Source organism: Helicoverpa armigera, chromosome 26 (genome assembly GCF_030705265.1).
Source record: "Helicoverpa armigera isolate CAAS_96S chromosome 26, ASM3070526v1, whole genome shotgun sequence".
Lineage (NCBI taxonomy): Eukaryota > Metazoa > Arthropoda > Insecta > Lepidoptera > Noctuidae > Helicoverpa > Helicoverpa armigera.
This window is the reverse complement of record NC_087145.1, coordinates 2,567,313-2,592,344: the sequence shown is the minus strand read 5'-3', so window position 1 is coordinate 2,592,344 and position 25,032 is coordinate 2,567,313. Positions and strand designations below refer to the sequence as shown.

The following is a 25,032-nucleotide window of genomic DNA, read 5'->3' as shown; positions in this document are numbered from 1 at the left end:
TTGTGCGTTCCTGGGTAACAGTTCATGGCCTGAAACCTTTGACGTGTCACTTGAAACGGGCTCGTTAATACTGACCTTCATTAATAAAGATGACTAATGATATCATCAGTTTGATTATGAACTAGATATTACTATAGCTATGTATTTTGTAGTTCAACGGGCCATTTTTAAGGTTACTACGAATCAATGCTAGGAAACCCCCATTTTCGGGCTGTTTTGGAAGCTGGAAAACAAATATTGATTTCCATTAACAGTCCATTCATTATTCAACAAAACGTGATATTATGGATGTCCAAATTATGAGCGACGCATATTTAATTACATTCATAATTAAGTGACAATTAGCGCGAAAATAGTTCAATGTATTCATAATACGTAGTCAGCATTAACTGTATGAATATTGAGTGTACCTAATCTTAATTATAGGCCCGTCTGATTATCACGCTATTCAAAATTGCATTAATGTCCATGATTATTAAATGCCTCTGACAGTGGATTTCCAATTCACACACGATAGAACGATAATAACAATCTTTACGTTGGATGGCTATGCGTAGTAATTAGTCGTGGTTTTTTCATTAAAGGAAAATGATACAGTATGTGTGAGATGCTGTGCGTAGATTTCACATTTTCTTCGTCGGTTATTTATTAATTTATAGGTTTGGTTGCTATTTATGAGGAAGGCATCCGTGTTTTATGAGCAAGAACGCTTAAAGATATGTTGGTTATTTACCGAGTTTCAGCTCAATTTACAGGCTATGCCGTGCCTTGCGCCTTTTTCTCGTAAATATAGATCTAAGTAAGAGAAAAGGCAGTTAAACAACAAAAAAATGAATGCAAGCGGCGGAGATAACGAAGACAGAAAGAAACAATCTTAGTATGAAATGACATTTTTAATACTTAGCACTAGGACTGTTGCATAAAATGGACAAGAAAATAAGCTGCGACAAGAAAACAATTTACTTGTGTTTGTAAAACCTACTGAGGTTTATATTGACAGAAAGACAAGACATACCCTTTTTGCAGAAGGGAAATCTTCAAATGACCCCTTCCGATGTGTGCAGTTGACAGGGTGTCAATGTCACTGATTGAAACACATCTTTATTCCTTCTGGAGCCCTTCGATTACCAGGGTCTCGGTAACTATTTCGAACGATCCATAATGTACCTACAGTCAACAACAGGATCCTATCAAAACCTGCATTTCTTAAAGCGCAGATAGAACTGGCTGGTTGATTTGTAGAACTCCCGCCACCCTTGGACTTTAGACCATGAGCGGTCCTGAAAATGGACCCAAAACCAGTATAGTTTATGAACTTTAAGTTTTTGCCGTTATCCTCGACATCTGGAACATACATGAAACAATTTCTCAGAACCCTAAGCTGTAGATGACTTGCAACATTGAAACTAATGTTCTAAGTTTGATGAGTTTCCTAGAGGAATGTTGGGAGAAATATTTTCTGGAATTTTCTGTCTTTTAATGGCATTTTTCACGTTAATTACTTCGTGGACTGTGTAGTGTTATATCTAATGTTGTTCCTTAGTATTTTGAGTTTTACCCACTTCGTAGTTTATAGTCTGTTTCAGGTATCTAAACTGAATCTGTGTCATAATCTACCTAGCCTTTTCCCAATTGTGTTGCGGTCGACTTCCAGTCTAAGCGGGTGCAGCTGAGTACCAGTGTTTTACGAGGAGCGACTGCCTATCTGGCCTCCTCAACCCAGTTACCCGGGCAACCCAATACCTCCGGTTGTCAGACTTTCTGGCATCTGAAAGAGTGTAATAAACAAAATATTATTTGTTTATTCTCCGTGTGATATCTTGTTATCATAAATATTTCAATATTTCGGCCTTGTAATTCAATTAAAGCTGATAACAATTGCTCAATTTTTATCATACTCTTGAAATATTAAGTTTTTCAAACGTTGAAATATCTTTGTGTTATCGACTTATCGTCATTGTACCAAGACTTTGTTTATAAAGGTATTTAGAGCCTTTTCAAGTAAGTGTTTGTAAGTCGGCCATTCACTTATTTGGTTAGACGGTTTTACTTTTATTTCATGGCGTTATGTTATTAGGAAGTACATTATTTACTGTTGCATTCATGTGTGTAGTAGATATATAAGGCCTTATATCAGAGCTTGAATATTACAGTCAGCTGCAAAAATATAACCAGTTGTTCCAAAGATCTACTTCAAAATGTAGTGCCTTGAAAATTTAGTATCGAACAAAACTTGATTTATGAATTGATTAAAATTTACTTTACATTAAAGTTTTATCCTTCGCCCGGCACTTTCTGCCCTGCCTTGATTAACAACTGAAGTAATTTATTCATCATGTCAAGTAATAAATTTTAACGCTCTCAAGTTCATTAATTAGGCACTGAACTGTCCACACAAAGAGATGACATTAATTATTTTCTTCCAAAATGTATCAAATATTCTCTTACATTTAGGTATTTAATAATTTACAAAAATCACATAATTTTTGGACTTCTGCGAAAAAAACTCAAAATCTGTCTGTAAATGCGACCTCTAGCAAGGCTTTAATACTACAGAATAAAGATAAGCACCTACTTACTACCTTAAGCCAATTAGGTAACTTAAAAGAGTAATTGCTCGCACCGCATTAGCTAGACACCTAGTAATTGTAAAACAAGCCATGTAAGACTCTCGAAATTTTCAGTGTCCTCCTCTAGACAACCTTCTAGGATTTAAAGCCAAAAAAAACAATCCTGCTACATCACAAAATTAATGAGGTCTCCTATATCGCCAATCACAAAATCACACAAGCAATCAAACAGAAACATTCGATCAAATAAAGTAAAAAAGAAACAATACTACACGAATTTAATGACATTTTAAGCTCATTAAGTGACGAAGTCGACCGTGGTGACCGGTCAGCCATCAATTGGCTGAAATCAGATTATTTCTCTGACGAATTTAACGAGCCCAAAAATCATTTTGTGAAATCGTGACAAGCGTTTTATTTGATTTTGAAGGCACCGAAGTAAGGCTTGTGGTAAAGTGCCAATTGATTGGTATTTAAATTCTTTTCTATGGTATGGTGAAATAATTGAGGCGGTTTTAAAGTCGATGATAACATTATTTTCATAGTTGTGACTTGCTTCTTCTTTGTGTTTCTCTAAGGGATTTCTTAGTGTTGCAAGCAATAATTGTGCTCTTCTACACTAATCTTTTATCCGTTCTTTATTTGTTTAACAAATTCTGGTACAATGACAAAGAAGAAGTTTGCATTTCAGAAAGCAATCCGGCATGTAATTCCAGATCACAAGATACCAATTCCATACCCATTAGTTGATCAGGAAAATGAAAATTTAACCACTGAACCGTGACAAAGAAAAATAACGTTTCTAACCCAGCTACAAAAACTACAATGGAACAGAGCGATCTTTCTTTTTCAATGACAGTTAAAAAAGCAAGCTGGGATGTTAGTGCTACGCTTCTGACTACGTTTGTATTCCATTCCATCAGTTGGCGAGTTTCATGCAAATATGCGAACAAAAACTAGATCTGTGGACCTAACGGTTGATGCAGACACCGACAATGCATTTGCATTTTGTTTAATCACGTTTTCATGACACGAAAACATGAGGCTTGGAATCAGCAATCCAACTTCAGTAATTATGGCTGGAGAGAAATTGTCTCAGATACTTTCTATCATACTTTTTTTTTGCACGAGCTACTAAATACAAAAGAGTACCCTATGAGCAACGGGATTTAGCTGATCCAGTCAGAAATAAGGAGCCCTTTATATACCTGAACACTAAAATCCAAAAACTGTGCTTAGTGTTTATTCTTCTGTAATAGTGACTTCTACTTGTTAGAGATTTTGGTATTCAGGTATTATGTTAAAGGACTTAGTTTCTAACCATACCTTCACAAAGATAAGCTCATTTGCCTGTAACACCGATAATCCACTTTCTATAACCTATACATCATAATAGAGTTTCTGCTTTGTTACAGAAATAGGTACGGTGGGTGTAGTTCCCTAGATAATTCCCTTGTTGTCTATTACTACTGAATCTTAACATGACCACATTGATTGTGTATGCGGGTCAACATTTGAGAGACCGTTTCGAACTTAATTGTTAGTTTTGGGCTTCTAAACAAGAAGATATGGTTGATTATTAGTATGCTGAGCATCGCCAAACCTCCGTTTTGCTCTCGGCAATTCAATTATTGGCGAAACCAGAATTACGTAATACCTAATAGGTATAGGTAATTGCCAGGTGAATCGAATTCTAGTTGGCCACTTCAATTTGTCTTTATTTCAGGAATTCTCTGCAAACAATTGTTTTTGAAGGCGGTCAAAAAGGAAGCAAGTCTGCTCCCAATTAAAAGCGTTCATTTTCAAAACGTTGAATTTGTATTCTTTCAGACTTTGCCACGCTAGTTTATTATCTAAAACTATTTTACAAGACGTGAAGATATGAAGAAAATTTTATCATAATAGTGTCGGTCATAAACTAGTTATCTTTATGAAGTTTCCATAATATTCGCGCGTACGTACGGATTAAAGAATTACCATTAATCTAGCCTCATAGAATATCTATTAGATCAAATAATAAAGTAAATAAAGTAGAATTATGTTCCCTCCATCACATTCAAATGGATCTCTTAACTAGTTTTTTAAAATATGATTTTACACAACTTAAATTCGCCCCAGGATTGTCAAACTTAGGAGCTGAAATCAACAAACACATATGGATAAAACGCAACTATGCCCAATAATAAAACAAGTGGACCAAAGGAAAGGCTTGTTATACGAATATCAGCATAATTGGCAGTCCGCCAAAATAGCACAATATCATCAATATTTAACCGTTCATATTCACACCGCCTCTCAGTTAAGTAGCGCGCTTTACCACTAATTGTAACTACACTGGTTAAACAGGCATCGTTATCGAAATATTATGCATGTATGTTAAGGACGAAAAAGAAATAAAATCACGCATGACTTCTAATTTCAGTTGAGGCGGCTGGATAAAAAATACGTCTCCAAAAAAATCGTGCTGCCCGGTGAATTCAGATAGTCTGTCGCTCGATATAAAAGACTGGTACTCAGCTGCATCTAGTTACACTGGAAGCTGACCCCAACATGTTTCTGAAAAAGCTAAAATATATGAGCATACAGGCTAAAACTGATTTTGTTTCTTACCCTGTAAGAATGCGCTTTGTCAAAACCAAATGCAATACTAAATAAGTGAGAGTAGAAATTGCTTATATGTAAACTTACTTGTTTGGACCTAGATATTAACAGCAATGATATCATCATCACCATTATGATTTAATACTACTTAGCTTTCATTAATTATAACTGCGCAGATCGTTCATGACATATCCAACAGCTAATGTGCAGTATTATATTGCACTTGAAATTGACCTTAACTGCTCAGTTCAATACTATAAATCCTTCTAAGGTAGTTAAGGACTTTGCATTTTAAAATCTTTGATATTTAAATCTAGAGTAAGTTGCAGCACGTTTTGAAAAATCCTCGTTTGAAACGTATTTTATTCTTCTTACATGTCGAACGTTAGTCCTCGGTTTTCTTTGCTATCGTCTCAAGTAGAACGTCTTTGTCTTGGCGATAATTCCCAATCCCCGCTTAGAAGGTATTGGTGGAAATGTACAATGTCTCTAAATCTTCAACAAATCCTAAGTGTACCCCTGTCGAAGTTTAATCAGGCGTTAAGACCCGTTCCATACCCTTTTTCGTACTTCCATCTTTCTACCAGTCAATCCTCTTTACAAAAGAAAAGTGTTAGTTTGCGAAACCACATTTCATGTAACTTTTCTTTCCACCGTGCTGTTAAAACTTTGTTCTCAAAGGTTTAATTTACTCGTGTTTTATTTAAGTTAATTGCTTAATTAACATAATAGTCACGCATAAAGCCTTTAAGTACCTATTAATCCTGCTGCCAAGTACACTTGCGCAAAATTTCAATTAAGAAACGTAGTATAAAAACAATGAAGTTATTGTTTTATGTTCTTTGACCTGTGTGGTTCCAATTTTGCTGACAATGGAATTTCCTATTCAATGATAATGTTATAAAATTATAACATTTCAGGTCTGGCCTTAAACTAAATCCTTTCACGTCTTTCAGACACTAAAAATAAACGTTTACTTTCGCCGTCACGTTGCACAAACAGTTTAAATTTCACAATTTTTAAATTAAAATGCAGTGCTGAAAGTTGCAAATGGCTCCACACATGACTCATGCCAATAACATTAAATCCAAATTGAGTTATATACTGTACGTTCTTCGCAAATGGCGACTACAAATCACCAAGGACCGGTTCCAAATGCTGCGTAACATATTATTTCCATTAAAGTGTTTTCTTTAAATATAGTGTCAGAATATGACGTATGACCATTCGCATCTTCGTCATATTCTCGCAAAAAGGTCAAATCTGTTCTTCGCGTTGGTGCGTCCATATTTAGATCCCTCGCTCCCACTGATACTTAGCGTAGCGGTAACCCGTCTAAAATACATTTCTAATTTTTGACAGAAATGGAAACTGCGTTTTGAATAATATTCTCTGTTAGCCCTAGTTGTGTTTTAACAGTTAGCACTATCGAAGTCTTACGATAAGCTATCGATTTTTTAGGGTTCCGTAGCCAAAATGGCAAAAACGGAACCCTTATAGTTTCGTCATGTCCGTCTGTCCGTCTGTTCGTCTGTCCGTCTGTCACAGCCGATTTACTCGGAAACTATAAGTACTACAGTGATGAAATTTGATGGGAATATGTGTTGTATGAACCGCTACAAAAATATGACACTAAATAGTAAAAAAAAGAATTGGGGGTGGGGGGGTTGTCCCCCATACATGTAACTGAGGGATGAAATTTTTTTTTTCGATGTACATACCCGTGTGGGGTATCAATGGAAAGGTCTTTTAAAATGATATAAAGTTTTCTAAAAAACATTTTTCTTAAAGTGAACGGTTTTTGAGATATCAGCTCTCAAAGTCGTAAAAAGTATGTCCCCCCCCCTCTATTTTTATAACTACGGGGTATAAAATTCTAAAAAAAATAGAGGTGATGCATGCTAATTAACTCTTTCAACGATTTTTGGTTTGATCAAAGTATCTCTTATAGTTTTTGAGATAGGTTGATTTAACTGTAATTTACGGAACCCTTCGTGCACGAGTCCGACTCGCACTTGGCCGGTTTTTTTAACAAGCGCGTTTTATTTTTCCTTTGTGTATTTTCGCTTGGCCGCATCCAATTTATTAACACCGCATTCAAAAACATTCTTTCCAGAATTCGAAATCTAAAAACGCACCGAATCTCCCCATTTTAATTTGTTACCAAATACGATAAACACGGTTCTGAGAAAAAAAAGAGAAGCGTTAAACTGAGCCGCATAATGTATGCGATCGCGGTCTAATTCGGTGGCATCGGCGTGTGCGCATGCACTTGATAGATGAGTCACGGTCGCACACGGCCACTGCACTCCGACTGAGGTTTTGTTGTGATTGGCTATACTGTTATACGTTCGTGTTGTTATGTATGTTACTCGTAAGCCGTATTAAGGCCCGTTCATTGGTGCCTTGAGTATTCTTGTCTTTAGTTGTTTTTATATTTGTTTGTATATCTTGTTAAAGTTATATTGTAGGATTTGGTATCAAAATTACATTTTCTAAATTTAATTTTACTGAAAACTAGGTATTTGATTTGTTTTAGTCGACTGTTTTAATCTTCGTTTCGAATTATTTATCGCTCCCTAAAATTCTCTATCAACATACATCACATATGGTGAAATCGTTTGCTTGCTAGCATCGAGTTCACAAGTACAAGCAACTACAGTTAATCTAAAAAAAAACAAGTTAAATATATTACGTTGCTTTTTAGGTTACAAGTTTTAGGTTGCTATTAATATTCCAATCGAAGCATCTCAGCGGAGCTTTATTATTCAGCATTGTGTCGACATTACGCATTCAAACTCACGCGACCAATGTTGATCTACTTAAAAGAATCTTTGTCGTATATTTCACAGTAATAAATTCTCAAAGAATCCAATTTCACAGTCCTTACAAACATCCAAAATTATACTGATTGGGATTCGTCTCGGTTGATAAATAGTAAAAGGTTCTTATAAATCATTGGTTGTTAGAAGCGGAAGTTGTATACTGACACTTGATAGAACACATAGGGGTCGGGAGATATCTGGCTTATTCCAAGACTACACTACTCCAAAGGATTGAACTGGTTTTAAATCGTGATGCGATAAAGGATGCTTCATTGACTATCGAACAAAATGCAACGAAAATCGTTTTATTGGACGTATTGCTTTCAAGGGACTATAAACGTTTCAAAGAACGTGTCTGTTAGAGACGTTATGGGTATCCCGACTTAATACGACAGTTTAGATGTCTTTGAAAAAGTTTCGTAAATAAAATACATGCGAGAGGACAACCTAAAATGCGCCTGTGGATCGTGATGTGTGTGCATTTTGATTTAGTCCCTTCTTTGACTTGCTTGAGCCAGTCTACTAATTGCCACTTCAATTAGGTTGTACTAAGAGCTGTACGGTAGGGTGTAAGGATAGTGGAAGGTCTATCAAAGGTTTAATTCTATTGCCGTAGCTTATAAATGAAAAACATTTTTCACCGAGATGTTCTTCTATTTTTATATCAATATTAACATATTATTGTACGAAAACTAATGGCTGACATTTATCCAGTTTCCGATTATTCGTTTCTGCTTATTATAACAAAATCACTATAGCGAACATATTGAACATCGCCATTAGTGACATATTGTTTTTGGACTAACGAGATCTTTCCTCTCCATTACCCAAACGAATGACAAGGGCCTTGCTATAATATTAATTAATAGTTCCCGGGAGGCGAGCTGTCCCAAATATCAGCTGTTTTTGCCACACATGTCTACCGAATTTAACGGTTCAACAAACTATGACAGCGCCAGTAAAATCTTCGTTTGTAGGCCATCTTTCCTCTCTCCATACATCCTCTTCGAAATGTATGACGGTATTGAATTTTCTACATAGGAAATTAAGGAAAAATATAAGTAAATAGGTACTTCTCTTTCTTGTGCCATTATTTTATTTCCTGTTACTAAGGAGAATTGTGTACGGTCCTTGATTGTGAAATGAATAAATCTTATGTTAGTTTGAAATACGCTAGTAGATATACAATGGAACATTTTGTACATATGCATCCTCATCACTTCCTGGAGCATTGAAATCGCGAATATACGCGAAGCTGAAAATCAACCGAAGTCGACGCATTTTTCAAATGCTAAGCCGCATTGCGCAAAAATATTATAATAACTGCATTGCAAAGTAAAATTTAACTTACTTCGCACTATGCAGATAGTTGAAAAATCAACCTGACCTTTTCATGTTAATTATGCATCCTGTAAAAATATTTTACATTAAAAAGCCGAGAGGTTTAGTGAATCAAAAGACTAAAATTGTCCTCGGTCCTGTCCAGCACGTTGGATGTTGAATTTGCATACATTTTAAATTTCGCCCTGAATTTCTCTTTAAATTCAGACTTGGCTGAATTTTATTACGTGTCATCTGGGTTACATTTTGTAACTACTCACGGATTCCGGCATTTTTCCGGGACTTTATTAAATTTTTATCGCTTCATGGCGAAGTTTCAAATTATTTTTGTTATGGCCGTAACTGCTATTGAGCCCTGTCTGATTTATTGCATAAGTTTTGCGGCAAGGAACTTCTTGAAGAATAATGAGGCCAGCAGGTATTTTCTATTTACTTAACCAACTTTATGCCAACTTTCTTTGTTATTATTATAGAAAAGATGAGGTACCTACCTACACGTACCTACCTACTCGGAAGGAGTAGATGGACCCTGTATGTATTATGTGAAACTAACATTTATCCTAAGTATTTTCTACTTTTCGTCTGCAAAATGAAATTTTCATTGGCATCCCGCTTTCACAACGGGAGAACAAACACACCTAAACAAAAGACCCTCATATTAAAGCCTCAAATTAGCCGTGACACTTCTCTGTCCACTTTCCCCTCAAACGTTTAGTCTTTTTATTTGTAGACCCAAACAATGAAATGACAACCTTTCAACAGACTTGATTACCAACACAATTGCCGTCAAATTAACTCAGAACCAATTTGAATCACGTGTCCAGCATTGTAAATTGTATTGTTTGCAACAAACTTGACTGTTTACTTGTCTTTAAAAAACATATTTTATGTGTCATTAACAGCTTACATTGATGATTTGTTGACTGGTTTGAACTATGAAACTAATGCGAGGACAGCCTACAGTTGTGTCAAAAACTTGCGTTTGGTCGTTGCCCTCGTCTGAAAATCGATAGAAGTTCATTGAGGGGAAGGCCAACTTGTATTACGTTATAGAATTGTTTTGCGGAATGCCCAGCCTTTTGTGTTGTGTTATAGTTTGTTATAATTCGGTGTTGTGTGTGCTGGGTTATTGACTTATCGATTCTGGTAGCCTGGGTAGAGGTGATATTGGTAATGTAGTTTGGGAGTCGATGCTTTACCAAATTACTTGTATTGATGGATTCTACTTCGGCTACAGTTTTTGTAATTTTCTTCTTTAGAGTATAATACATAGTCTTGTATCAAGACCGTACCTAGTGTTCCAAGTAAACTTACACCTCGTCAAAGATAAAGTTCCAAGTCCTTCCCAGTTTTTCCTAACTATGACCTCAATAACTTTTACCATCTCATCGTGGCTCGTACATTGACTCAGCTAGAACCACGCTGAAATATACCACAGTAATTACTCTAATGACACATGAACTTTACCAAAATTATCTCGTAACACATACATACCCACTTTAGTTAGTTAGCCGCAGTAGATTTACCCGAGAATTTCCGAAAATTCGAATGAGCAGAATATTTCACGTATCTGTTAAAGCTTGTGGGCCTTGTAAGTAATGATTTTAATTATTTCAAATGTCTAATGTCACTGTTGCTAAGAGCTTGTATTACGTGTAACCTTCTACGTAATTTATCGCTCAGTTTTCCATTTAAATGAGAATTAGAGCGTGTTATAATTTGCTTACTGAGTGTGTTGTTCATTTTGTTTTGTCTATGTCCAAATTTTGCTCATTTGTTGGTTAGGTTGCTTCATTTTAATTGTTGTGTTGCCTTAAATAATTTATTGCATGTTCTTCCTAATTTGTGGTTTTGACGCTGTTGGTGTGCTTGTGGTGTTTTCCTCATAATATTCAACTTGTGTTTAAAGCAGACTACGCTACAGCTAGTAACATTATATTTACTGGATTTTGGTACTTTATATAATATATTTACACAAGGGAGGAACATAAAAACCGTGTTACTCACATAGGAATTATGCCAGAGTAGTTTTTCAAACTGAATTATTTGATGAAACTCCTTTAAATATTCTATCAACTTTAAACCGTTCCCAAGCTTTGGTACTTAAAAAGCCTATTGTAAATTGATGGAGGGCTGTTATTATCATTTGAGGTTTAAATGCCATTGAGCTTGCATCTATTCCGAAGCCAACAGCGCCTGTTGTACCTGTCAGTGATTTTGATGAACGGTTGGCATTCAATTGATCCATAACGCGCCAGCCATGTCCAATACTCGGAGTTGTCACCATTCTTCGGTTTCAACTGGGGTTAATGGAGTTATTGTGTAAGTTATTTTATTCATTATAGTTATCTTTCTGTGCGTTTAATTAATAAGTTACTGATTCAGCAGTTCAGTAATAATCTTAAGCTTACGTATCGAGTCGTTTATGGATTTCATATTTAACATGCAACTCATAACATTTTGGACGCTCATCAATACACGGTACAGAACCAAACTACTGATATCGAAATAAATAATTTTTCAACTGTGAATAATTTACCTATGTGGGTAGTATACCTAAATTGTAACAGCAATCGATACCAAAACATATCGTTACCAATTACGGGCTAACCCGAACCCGAATATTTCGCAGCTCTATCGATCCGCTGCACCCAGCACTTGCATTGCTTGCAGTCATTTATACTGGAAGGGGAGTTTAGTTGCATTCCTCTTTAACAAAACCACCTTTATTTTTAAACCTATAAGGTCCAATATTGAACGTTAAAGGGGATTTAAGCAAGGGGTTTGACCCACGTGTTACATCCATTATTGCGTGATACTGTTTTTTTGTGCATGTTCGAATGTTGTAGGAGGCGCCTGTACAATCAATTGAATTTCAACTCGTTCTTAAATATACTGCAAAATTGATGTAAAATTATATATAAGTGGAGATGGGACAATATCTAGATTTTATTTGTCTATCATTTCTAATTTTGAATAACTCGTTTTCAACTCGATCGTAAAAATGCTGCAAAAAATTGACGCATAATTTGGTAGGAGCAGAGTTTATAATAAGAAACTCTAAGTTATTGGATTATTGATAGACTGTTCCTAATTTTAAATTACTTTTAAGTAAAATGAAATTGTACGATACAAATCTTGACGTTTGGTGTTATAGTTACTAAAGAGATATTTGTTTGTTTGTTCGTTTCCTTTCGTGTTTGTATTTCTGTTTCCTTCTACTTCCTTTTAGATATTAATATCCGTTCATCAGAAAATTCGTATCCGTTTGCGAATATTTACTATAAAGAAGGATTTGTTTGTTGACTTCCTTTTTTAAACAATATTAAACTTATGATTTGTATTCCTTCATTCCATAATAAAGATCAATTTTAGTACTAGAATTAAACAAACCAGCAAAGCGTATATATTCTATCCGAAATTCGAGATGCAACCTGTATTTGATTCGACTTCGAAATTTGTGGAGGTGTAAACTGAAACTTCAACCGATATACAAGCACGGGTTGCATATGCTTCCTTAGTTGAAGCGTTAACGACGTGTCTGACAATATTCCTGAATATGCATGATAGAATTTCTGTCAGAACTTCGACACCAACTTGACGGATTAGAGTAGCATGTTATAGAATTATCATGAATCCTAATGACCTATTCAGGAACCTAAAATTAACAAAACAGTAGATAAACACTTTTTTTTATATTAAAGTAATTGAATGACTTCCATCAAAACATTATGTTAGACCCTTCTCGAATCACAACCGTGTTCGCTACGATGCCCAAGCTTCGACTCCCACAATGCTGCTTCGCAAATAATATTTTGCCGTAAGCGGCACAAATAAATCAGACGTTTGGCTTATTGTTAACTTTAATTCATCTGCTTTTATTAACCTTGCATCGAACGTGCTTGTTTTGTGTACTCCTTTTATTTTATCTGTTCTGTTGACTCCATTGTCTGATTGAAATTGGTTTGTTGCAGGAAATGCTGCTACACTTCTATCGGTAAGTTCAGTATTATTTATGCCTACTGTTTCATCTTTAACTGTGTATACGACTCTAAAAGGGTCCAATTCCTTCTTAGAAAAACTCGTACACTTAATTAATCCCAACAGGTATTGTAATTACGTTATTTGATTACGGTGAGTGTTCCTTTTAATTAAAAGCAAGCAACTAGCCTCTAATCTTCTTAATGTTTACCCCAAGGAGGCTTCCTAAATTCCCTTTGAAAATGTACACAATCCTAACAAGAATTTTACACAAACAAATCTGAAATTCTTGTAAACTCAGAACCCTCGAGATAAATGTTTTTATTTTCTTTATTATCAATGCTTTAGGAAACCTTTTGATTATAAAGGTAACTTCTACGCAACAACTATAAGCCATCTTCTGCCCAATTAGAATTTCAAATTGTTTCAAAATTGTACACTAAGTTAATATTATTTTGAGAAATGTGATTTTAGCAATAAACTATCTGAAAAGGATAAACAATCTCAGTGCTTGGGTTTTGTTGCCAGTTGTTTGTTTGGCCTTGCTTACTCTTACTGCAATTATCATCAGTTTTCGTATAAGTTGCCTCTAGCTCTCTTGTCATAATAATCATATACTCGTTGAACTATGGCCGCCTTCGGCTGGTTATATCATGTACGGTAAATGATTCGTTTATTCCATTTCGACGAATAAACATTACGTAGTATATCTGTTTACCATCAATTTGCTTCGCCTCCTGCGGGCACGCCTCCGTATCGAGTATTTTAGACACGGTTTTCATAAGCTCTGTACCGTAAGTAATTTTAGCTTTATTTGCTTTTCGTATTTTTTGTATTGTGTTATAATTTTCTTTGAGCATTACTCTGACATTCCATCAATTATGTCTTAATGATATCGATCCATCATTTTCTATAACTTCAGCTGTCATATTTTTTGCAAAATATTCAGTTAGATTGTGTACAAAATGTTTTTCTTAAATTACTGTTATTTTCTAGTCCAGTGGACCTCAACGATACTTAGCTTCCGAGTTGGAAGTGCCAGCAATAAAAACCCCCTCACTAGTTTGAAATGAATGACTAATTGATAAGGGGGAGCAAGTACTTGTACTACACCAGAACCCGGTGATTTTTGTAGAACACACATACAGACAGAATGTTTACGAAGACAAATAGTGATTTAATTTTATTAAATGCGGTGTGATGTTTATTAAACAATTATGGGTCACTGTGGGGATTCTAAGGTCAGATAAATTAAACGGCTGTAGGGTACACATACGTAACTTTATATTGATTAGGCAAATATACTCGTAGCCGAATTCCGTTTAAATTAAATCGCTCACCGTTTAGCTTTATTTTTTATCTTCCATTTAAAACATTTCGAAGTTTTACCCCCAAATCGAAGTGGAGAATTTTCTCAACAAAACGAAACAGTAATGCGATCCGCAATCCGATTTACATTCCTAAATCCTTTCCACAAGCATTTAGCTCTTTGCAACCGACAAACATAAAGTTTTCGTTACATCTGCGACCATACTTACTGTTACAATTTTATATGTGAAGTTTATTCAAATATTAGTCAGTGAGAATGTGTCCAAACAGTTGCTTCAATGTATGAATCGCTGGTTTTTTGTTACCGTTGGTGGTCCCGTAACGAGCATGTTACCATTTCCGAGATACTATTAAGATTGCGTTTGTGATAACTTACGTTAGTTATAGTCTTTCATACTTTTAAGGTACTAGCAAAGTTTTCTTACTTCTAGCTGGCCTCGCACCAAAATGTATTTAGAGTTCCTTTCCGTTCCTACTTCAGCTTTAATACTTAATGTCAGATGAACGATTTGTTCCTAAAATTTTCCGCTCTAAAATTTTATGTCCTGAATTCTTTGAGAATCGGAGATGGGATTTATTGTGTTGTCCTCGTGTTTAAGTAGTTGTGGCCCACTCCAGCTTAGCGTTTGAAAGCTTTGCACCATTTTTAACAGACGACACTCCTTTTGGACAGGTATTTTATTTCGCAACTGGTAAAGTGTTTTGTACAGGTAGAATAACGTTGGAATATCCTAGTGCAGCTATTCACACATGCTGCGCAGGGCTCCGTAACAAAAAGTATCGTATAAACTTTGTTCTACTTCATACTCTCTTAACACTTAAGTGAAGTTTAGAACTGATCTAAACGCTCATGTTTAGTTAAATAGCTTTCCCGAACTATTGAATCCATAGTCGAGTTTATTTCGTCTTCTATTACCTCATGAATTCGTCATGAGGTATTTCATGAATACGGCTCTAACATGAATATTCATCCACCTATATATGCCCGTGATTGGCCTTGTCTACCCATGTCTGCATTTGTTCATCTCTCTCGACTTCTGGACTAAGAATAATACATTTGATGCCTGTCACCTGCACAACAAAGTAAACAAAAGGTACTTATCAACGAGGAAGCAAACTAAGCGGTTTTCTCATTGCGAAACAGTGGAACACATCATATAGCACATTGTTGCTGATATAACATGCGTCTCGTGGAAAACAATGGCTTTTTAGTCACGCCTTGAAACTTTTCAAAGCGCTATACTACGTTTATGTCGCCAAGTATGGTGCCACGTGCGACTAAATCTATGGTTACTCTGAATCTGATAAGCTATAAAGATTGTTAGTGGTGTAACAATAGGCATTTCATCGGGATTAAGATTAGAAATCATTTAAGGAATTTTAGTTTTACGACGGCTTTTATGATGATCGTTATATGTTGTGGCGTATAAATTAAGCACTTACGCACCCTGTTCCAAATTTTGTGGAATATACATATATGAATGTGGTGAAGCTATATTCTTTATCAGTAGGTACAATCAATATTCCCTAACAGTCCTAATACCTCAGACACAATAACCGTTCGTTCGCGTTATCTCTAACAGTTTATTCGTTCGCCAGTTTTCGATACATTAGACAGAAAGGTCGGGATCGAAAACCATTACTCAGCACTAGGGCTTTCAATACCGGTATTACGGGATCCCGTAATACCGTGATCACGGATATATTTTGGTATTTTTTCAATACCGGTATTGACGTGCCAATACCGTGATTACGGTATTACAATCTTTTTATAATTTTAATTATTGTGGTTTGTTGTAATAAGTAGCAGGAAGTTGTATTAAATAAGATAAATAACTACGTACTCGTAAGATGTCATCATCATCCTCCGAGCCTTTTTCCGCCAATCTACTTGGCAACGCTGCAGGGACTCCAGACAGAACAGACCATATATCAATCGAGTCAAAGGCCTTCTCATAGTCCACAAATGCTAGACACAGGGGCTGATTATACTCTTCGGTCTTCTGTATAATCTGCCGCACTGTGTGGATGTGGTATATGGTGCCGTATCCGCTTCGAAACCCAGCCTGCTCCGGTGGTTGGAATTCGTCGAGTATTCGCGCAAGTCGGTTCGTGATCACTCTTGAGAACAGCTTATATACGTGGCTTAGGAGGGAAATGAGTCGATAGTTCTTCAGCAGGGTTTTGTCTCCCTTTTTGAAGAACAGGACGACAACACTCCTACTCCACGCCTCTGGAGTTCTCCCTTCAAACAGGACGGCGTTAAAAAGCTTCTGGAGCTCCCCCAGTAGCTCTAGAATCCTCATTTCCGGGATCAGGTCGAGATGCATGCGATGCGTATAATCGGCCATAGAAGTTTTCCACTTCCGAAAGGACTGCCGGCACCGAAGAAATGACTTCTCCACTTGTTGTGGTCAGCTTCGTCAAGTGGCTTCTTCCAAGAGATTGTACAAACACCTTTGACCCCCGATTCAGCTCAATTGCTCTTTCAATGTCAAGAGTATTGGAGCACCGTAGGTCGTGCTTGTTGATCTCTTGGTTTAGAGCCCGCTTAGCTGACGAAGTGACAGGCGGGTTTTCACGTCGTTTCTTAATAAGCCCTAATGTCTCTTCCGAAAGCTTTGATTTCTTGCCCTTACGCTGCTTGTTACAGAATATCGACCCTTCCTCCCTGAGGATCTGAACCACATATTCGTGGTTTTGGTGTCGTTTCCAACGTCTGTTGTGGTTTCCACGGCGGCAAATTTGACTGGAAAGTTTCAGATCCTGAAATGGTTTGGAGCAGTGTTGGTCGGAGCCTAGCCTTCATCAGACGAAAACGTTCGGCCTTGAAGTTGATATTCAGAGAGCCTCGGACAAGTCGGTGATCGCTACCGGTATTAAACCTATTGATCAAGGAGACGTCTCTGACTATGTGCTTCTTGTTCGTCATGATGAAGTCAATCTCATTTTTAGTCATAGTGTCGGGGCTATGATTGGACGCTTTTTAAACTAAAGGATTGTGTTTTAAAAGTTTTATTCGATCTAAAATTAAACCCCGATTTCAAATTAGACGAATTCGATTTGACAATATTAAAAAATATTTACAACAGCCTTTCTGTAGTCAAAGTAACTGTATTAAAAATTTGAAAACGGGATGCCAATTTACTAAAAGCGGATATTGCGCTAAAATTTATGTTGACGAAGTTAGATGGTCAAGCTTGCAAGCAATGACTTAAGTCAAAATCTTGCAAAAGCACTTCGAAGACGCATAAAGGAGCTATCTGGAATATTGCAATATTAGCATGACCGACAATACCGTGATCACGTGATCACGGTATTGAAATTTTTAATACCGGTATTGATACCGGAATTGAAAAAATCCGGTATTTGAAAGCCCTACTCAGCACTGACCAAGGACTACACAACTGCGGGTAGAGGTAAAATAAATGTATACACACCATTTTACTGTGAATGAACTTCGGAAATAAATCGTGATGTGTTTGACGAATATTCTGACGCTAAAGGTACTTTTATTTCTGCATTAACAGGTGCTAAAATAAATTCATATGAACCGTAACTTTAACGGCCTGTAAATGTCCACTGCTGGACATAGGCCGCCCCAAGCCGCTACGATTAATGTTCCACGGGGGATAATTTATTGCAACGGAGCTTTATGCACACGATACTAATTATCTGATTGTTTGTCGGTCCAGTAAACACGTGCCGAAGTGTCTAAATAAATAAGGCCAGCGGTTATTTTACTGTACTTTGGATGCATCCATTTATTTCAATTCACGGATGAATTAATTTCCCTTGAATTGAAAACATTTCGCTCAAAGACTCGGAAATAATTTCATTTCATTCCAAGCGGGCATAATAAATGTTATTATGTTCGTCTGTCGTTTATAAATCGAATGTCGTTAAAAACCTTGCTATACCAACTACGGCGCCAAAGCACCTCTAAAAAAAATTAACAGCAACTCAACCACCAAATAAAATTATGAAAAATAGACTTATATTGCTATGGCCGTAAAAGCCGATCGGATTTTGATAGCAGAGTTCAACAAAACAGTTTACCATAAAACTGAAGAACGGACTGTTGATGATTCTCAACATTTTAATAGTTCGTGCAGTGGTTCGATATAAAACGACGATAAATTCTATAAATATCCCGTGTTTGCTCCATCGGCCACCCTCCGCGTGGTTGGTGACTGATACATAGGGGTAGATCCAGATATATTAATAAAGGAGCTGTGTGTGATATTTAATATTACAGGTCCTATTATATTCTAGGTCTTTGTATTGAGTTTTGCGGCCAACATATTTATTTTCGACTTATTTATGAATCTTAGACTTTCTGGACATGTTCAGTCATTTTAACAGTTACCATTTCTCTTATGTCCATTTTCTATTTTCATTTGCCTCTATAAACCTTATATACAAAGTTGCAATTCCTACTTTTGTTACTCAGTATATTCGCCCAAAATGGGTTCTTTTCGTGCTATGTCGTCGTAAACTATCGACCTCCATTTTCTGAATAGCTACTGCACCTGTACTACTGCCAATATTGAGGGTCTGCGTCATCATTTCGATTATTCAAATGCTTTTTATACGAGGGGACATAAGGGTAGGTCCGGGCGCTTGACAAATTGCCTAAAGCCAGACGGGGACTGAATATGTGCGTGCTAGATACGTTTGGATTGGATTGGGGGTCTCCGTAGCCTAAGGGAGTGGATTTTTAGAGATATTTATTGGTTTTAATTGGATTGGGGTAGGTTTGATATTTGATTTTGAAACTTATTCTATGGACTGTTATGTTTAGATGCTTCGTCAGTATTCCTATGATAGTCTGGTCGAGCTTTAATAACATGATAGCGAAACCAGAATTTTATTGCTTTCCGTAATTTATTTAAATTTTCGTTCTGCTTATGACGTCTTATCCAACACACTTCAGTGAATTTTGTTTACCAGTTCGCGGTAAGTAAACAAAAGCCTGTACTTTTACACTCAAGTCTGTCGCGACGGCTTCAAAATTCTCTGTTTCAGTTTTTCATAGCTCCCCTTACCAGACCCTTTCCTAATACGACACACAACTAACGATATCGAACCTTTCTAAATTAAGTACAAAGTTCATTTTGCTTCGACACCCAAACGCAATCACAGACATTATAGTCGAAACAAAGGAGGTTGATCTTTAATGCAATGATGTTTAGGGTGTTTGTCTCACTCTTACAGCTCGTACAAGAACGTAATAGAAAATTGCTTTAGGTGCGCCCCAGCCCCACGTTGGGCGCCAGTTATGAGGTGTCGAGGGACAATTTATGTGGACTGAACGTTTGTTAACACTTCCTTGGCAGAGACTTTGCTTTTTGTAAAGGAAATTATTGGAAACAGCTGTCTCATTTAACTTCTGTGTTTGCAAGTTAAAATGACATTTTGAACCAATTGTATCTTTCAATTTCTGTTATCTTATTGTTTGCGCGTATGAAATGCAAATAAACGAATTTATAACGAAAGCGTACTTGAGAATTGGTATATTTAATCAGTCCTTAGTGAATTCGATTCAGCTACCTCGAATGTGACAAAGCAAGTCAAGCTATTTAAACCATTTTCTCTCAGGACTTAACTTTCATTTTCTTGTTTCTTTTCAACTTGTTGCCGTATCTTTTAAATCTATTTGAAACGATGTTAAGTTTATTTCAGAAACTTACGTTTGCGAAATCCCACTGCAGTTTCAACGTAATAAAAACTTTCCGCACTTTTCTTTCATCGTTTTAAATTTCTTGAAATTATAAAAGCAATATTTTATCTTTATTTCCTGGAAAGCTTTTCTGGTTGCTCTTAGTTTCAGCCAGATTTGAGAATTCTACGAATTTTAATGTTCACGTAAATCCGTGTCATTTTACGTTTTAAAGAGAAAATATATTTATTCTATCTCAAAGAGGATATTAATGTGCTCTTTGCACTTTAGTTAAGTTTACCGACGCTATGCTGTATCAGAGATTTTATTTTCGAAAATGAACGTTGTATTTTCGTGTTTACTTTTCTAAAGCTTTTGATACATTTTCAAAGTGTTTCAAAAGCGAGTTTTTTGTATTTTTTATTGCGCTGTAATCCAATATGAGTTTAATATTGCTCTATATAAAATCTACTTCGAACATAGCCTGCATTCAGCTGCACGTTGACAATACCCAACCTGAGCTGAATTGTAAGTAGGTAATATTTTGTATTCCCTTTTACATTCTGAGACAGAAACAAATATGCTAGCGTAACGTAGTTTTGTACCAACGTGATAGGTTTTTTCTTGTTTTCATTTTACACTAGAATTACTATAGATGTACGACGTAATAAACAAAGGCGCATGAAAGGCTACTCTTTCTACCAGATTACGTAGGTAAATTTTTGACCAAGATCTAAACGAAGATAAGGAAAAGCAATAAAAAACTAATTTTACGGTAACAAAATGGGTAACTTTAAATTAAAATATAGTATTTGCAGTAAGACTAATATTTCCCACCATGAAGAGGACTTGTTTTAAAATATCGATATTTTATTCAGCAGCCTCCCATTCAAGCGAAATATACGAGGTATTTCGAAACCCATAAATTAATTAACTTCGGGACTCTCACAGCATCCGATACTAACAGAATTATAAAATATGTCACAGCCTATAGATAAAAGGTATGCAAAAATAACAGATAAATTCAATTCAATAACAACCAATACTTCAACAATGATAACATTTTCAAGATCAGGATAAGCCTTTATGTGACGTTTTTAAGATAAACCCACGATATCTCATATGATGTTTAAAATTTCCTTAACATATCTTAATAACTTTATCCTTAGTAAAAATAGGCAGATGATACTTCTAGAAGATTATTGCCAAGACAGCATACTTAATGCAATTATCAGTATTTACATCCATCTGTTGCTTCGACCGCAATACTATATGTATAACCTACAGAACAGCCCTCATGTTCTGATTATTTACTTAATAAATCCCACTGCACTGCACTGCTCCTTATCCAAATAAAACTTACGCAATGATAGCGACATATTTTTTTCCACAAAATTATGTAAAATATTCCAGAAGGACGCTTGTACTAATTAACACGGCCGCAATAAAATGTAACAGCATTCAAACGCAAATAAGTGAATATTACCCGTTTTTATTAGTAATTTCCTTCTACATTCTGTATGTGGGTGAACTGTATTTTTTTAAATTGCCGTTTTTGCAACCGCATACAAGAATATTTACAGCATACCATGCGTTTTAGCTGTCACAACAGTCTGGAGGTTCAGTATTGATCATAGACTTTACGGCCTTATTTCCATTATGGTCGAGGGCTTTCTGTAAATAGTATTATTATTTTATGAATATTTCTTTCTGGATATTCTTTAGTACAACAGTCTCCCATAATTCAATTGATCTTATTACTCTAAATTCTTCTTCTTTTTATTCCTAGCGTTAGTCCCGTCTCATGACGGGGTCCGCTTTCCGTATCTTCTTCATCCACTTCGGTCTGTCCTGGACATCTTCGAGCTCACATTCTATCCATTCTAAATAAAAATAACGATATAATATATTATATAAATTTTCTAAAATCCGGAATTTCCTTTACATTAATACAAAGGAGATATTACATTAAAGCTAAGCTACCACCATTTTTCACTGTCACATCTGGTCGTTAAATGAAACTCCGTGCCAATCAAATCAATTCATTCAGCCGTATCTTATCGTTTTAAAATTACAGCGGTAGGTATCCGGTTTTATTTTATTTTCTTTATGTAGGATATTGGATCTTTTAACATGTTTTCTTTGACCTTCTGGCTGAGTCGTGACCTATTATTTCCCAAGAGTATCTTAAAAAAAAGAACCTGATTTCACTTTGGGAATGGACTGGTTATAGAACTACATATATCCTTGAATTGATGATTAGTGAAATTAGTACTGCTATCATAAGTAAATAGGTTAGAGCAAAAGTGAGCTACGTTTTTTTCTTTTTATTATTAGAAATATAACTTTTCTTGAAAGTCTTCTTTAAGTATATTATTACGCCTAATTATTCGCAATAAATAGTCTGAAATACAGCATTAATTTAGTCTTCTCATGCTCATAATTTCAAACATAACGAATACTTCATTTCTCTTATGATAATTTGGATTACAATGTCATACGCTCTACACGAAACTGAAAAATTGAACGCAAGAAAATTAATTTCTTATTTAAAATGGCTTAAAAGACAACCTCGGTTTTGCAAAAAAAACATATTAAAGACGCAGTATTGCAAGGCAAAGTGGTAAGTACCTACAAAGTTTAAAAGTACGGTTAGGAAAAATATGCTGTTTCTAGACCGTTTTAAAAATATTTTCTGCATTCTATTTCTTCTGCAATTTTCACTGGAGCGTGAAAAACTATTTAATAACGCCGTTTCTCAGGTTTTATCGGCGCAGATCGTTTTGACATTTTTATCAGACTGTCAATCTTGCTCGCGAAAGTACTTTAAGCCGATTATTCTAAATATAACTAGTTAAAACCAGATAGCTCGTTTTTGTATTGTGTACTCGTTCATTGACTTAAAATACTACTTTCAAAGGAAAACGGTGTTGAAAAATGTTTTTAAGAAGAAGTGAAAACAAATTATGAACTTCTCTGTAGTGTGAAATCGCAAGATTACACTTTTGATCTGACTTGAAACTTATATTGGCAAAGTGTCGCTTGTAGTTAGTTCAGAAGTTCCGATGCTATGACTTCCATTTAAGCCAATTGCTTAAGTTGTTAGAAGTGGAATACTGAAAGCTGAGAAATGTGGAATTTCGTCTTCGGCAAATAACCAAGTAAGTTAAATAAAAAAAATGTTGGGCACTTCAAGAAGATTCCGACGTTACAAAAATGCTAGTATGTACAAAAAATGACAAAAAATATTTAATATTGACCGATAAAAAGTAACATCATCATATAAATGAAAAGGTGATAAAATATTTAATATAAAAGCGCCGAAAGCTGTCACTTTTTCTGCTGACTACCTCTCAATGACCCATATAGAGTGGAGACAGAGTCGGCTTATATTGATTTTCCCTTGTCCACGTGTAATATACTTTTAAATGATACATTTAGAACTACCCTCTTGGGTAATATGGCTATGCAACCCTTACTCATGTCTGAAATAGGCCGATACTAAACCAAACTGGATCCGAATTAATCCTCATATTTTAGTTGACTTTTGTCCAAAACTTACTGTTACTCTTACACCCTTTTTATCGTCCCACTGCTGGGCACAGGCCTCCTCTCACAAGGAGAAGGATTGAGCATTAGTCACCACGCTTGCTCAACGCTTGTTGGTTGGTTGCCCAAAAATACAAATGTTTTTATTATTTAGCCAGAAAGTACTCACCAGTTGGAAAACTAATTCCCGCACTTGTACGTCTAGTCTAAGTTTTCTAGTTTTTATTTTGTTACATTCCTTCTCAAGATAGCAAGGATTTATTCTGTCATAACAAAACTTTTCACTACAGAACTTACATGCACTTCAGGAATTTCATTTTAAATAAATGTTTTTCCTTTCATAATATCGCAAAATCAGGTCATGGTATTTTGTTATGTAGGCGTAACCATGCTTGGGAGCTGGTGTTGCCCTCAATAATTATGTCGATACGTGTGTTAAATACTGATATTTACCCTCTGGTTACACTGGGATACTCGTTGTTCTAGTGATCGCACGAGGTATCGAGTTCGATTCCCGGGTCGTGCCGCAATCGCTTTGTGGGTTTTAGAAACTTTCAAAAAGCAGCCTGTAGTCTGGAAGTTCGGTCGTGTCGGATTTTCCGTCCCATGAGGCTATGAGGGTGAAGGAATAGGGAGTGCACTTTTGTTTGCGCGAATGCTTGTGCACTATAATACGTCCTGCGCAGCTGGCTGATCTCCTTATATGAGAACAGTAGCCATTACACTGGAAGCCGACTTCAATTGCTTATAACGAACCAAGTAACGAGAGTTTGAAGTGAGACTTTAAAATGTAAAGCTTCAAGAAATAAATAAATTCTTATATGTTAACATGAGCATTTGTCGTCTTTCTCCCAGTAATGCGACCTCTTTTCTTCAGTACCTGCCGTTCCACCTGTTGATTTACCTTTCAAAGGACGCTAAAGAGCGAAAGATGCTGAAAAGCTGAACACTTGAGTTACTATTCATATCTTCATTAAGATGTGTAGTGAGCGTTCTTGAAGTTTAGACCTTAATGAGGCCATCATTAATGCTTCTATTTTTACTTTGAAGGCGAAAATACATGTGAAATTACAGCCTTATTTTCGTCCCACTGCTGGGCACAGGTCTCCTCTCACACGGAGAAGGATTGAGCATTAATCACTACGCTTGCTCCATGCGGGTGGGTGATTTCAGA

General features: G+C 36.0%; 1 protein-coding gene across 1 annotated transcript in view; it reads left to right on the top strand.

Moving 5' to 3' along the window:
* The window catches only part of Siz (schizo), a 166,266-nt gene that overhangs the window by 10,681 nt on the left and 130,553 nt on the right, over window positions 1-25,032 (top strand). The window contains exon 2 of the mRNA XM_064041831.1: window positions 13,312-13,334. The gene's annotated coding sequence lies outside the window, so the exon portion shown is untranslated. The remainder of the gene's footprint in view (window positions 1-13,311; window positions 13,335-25,032) is intronic.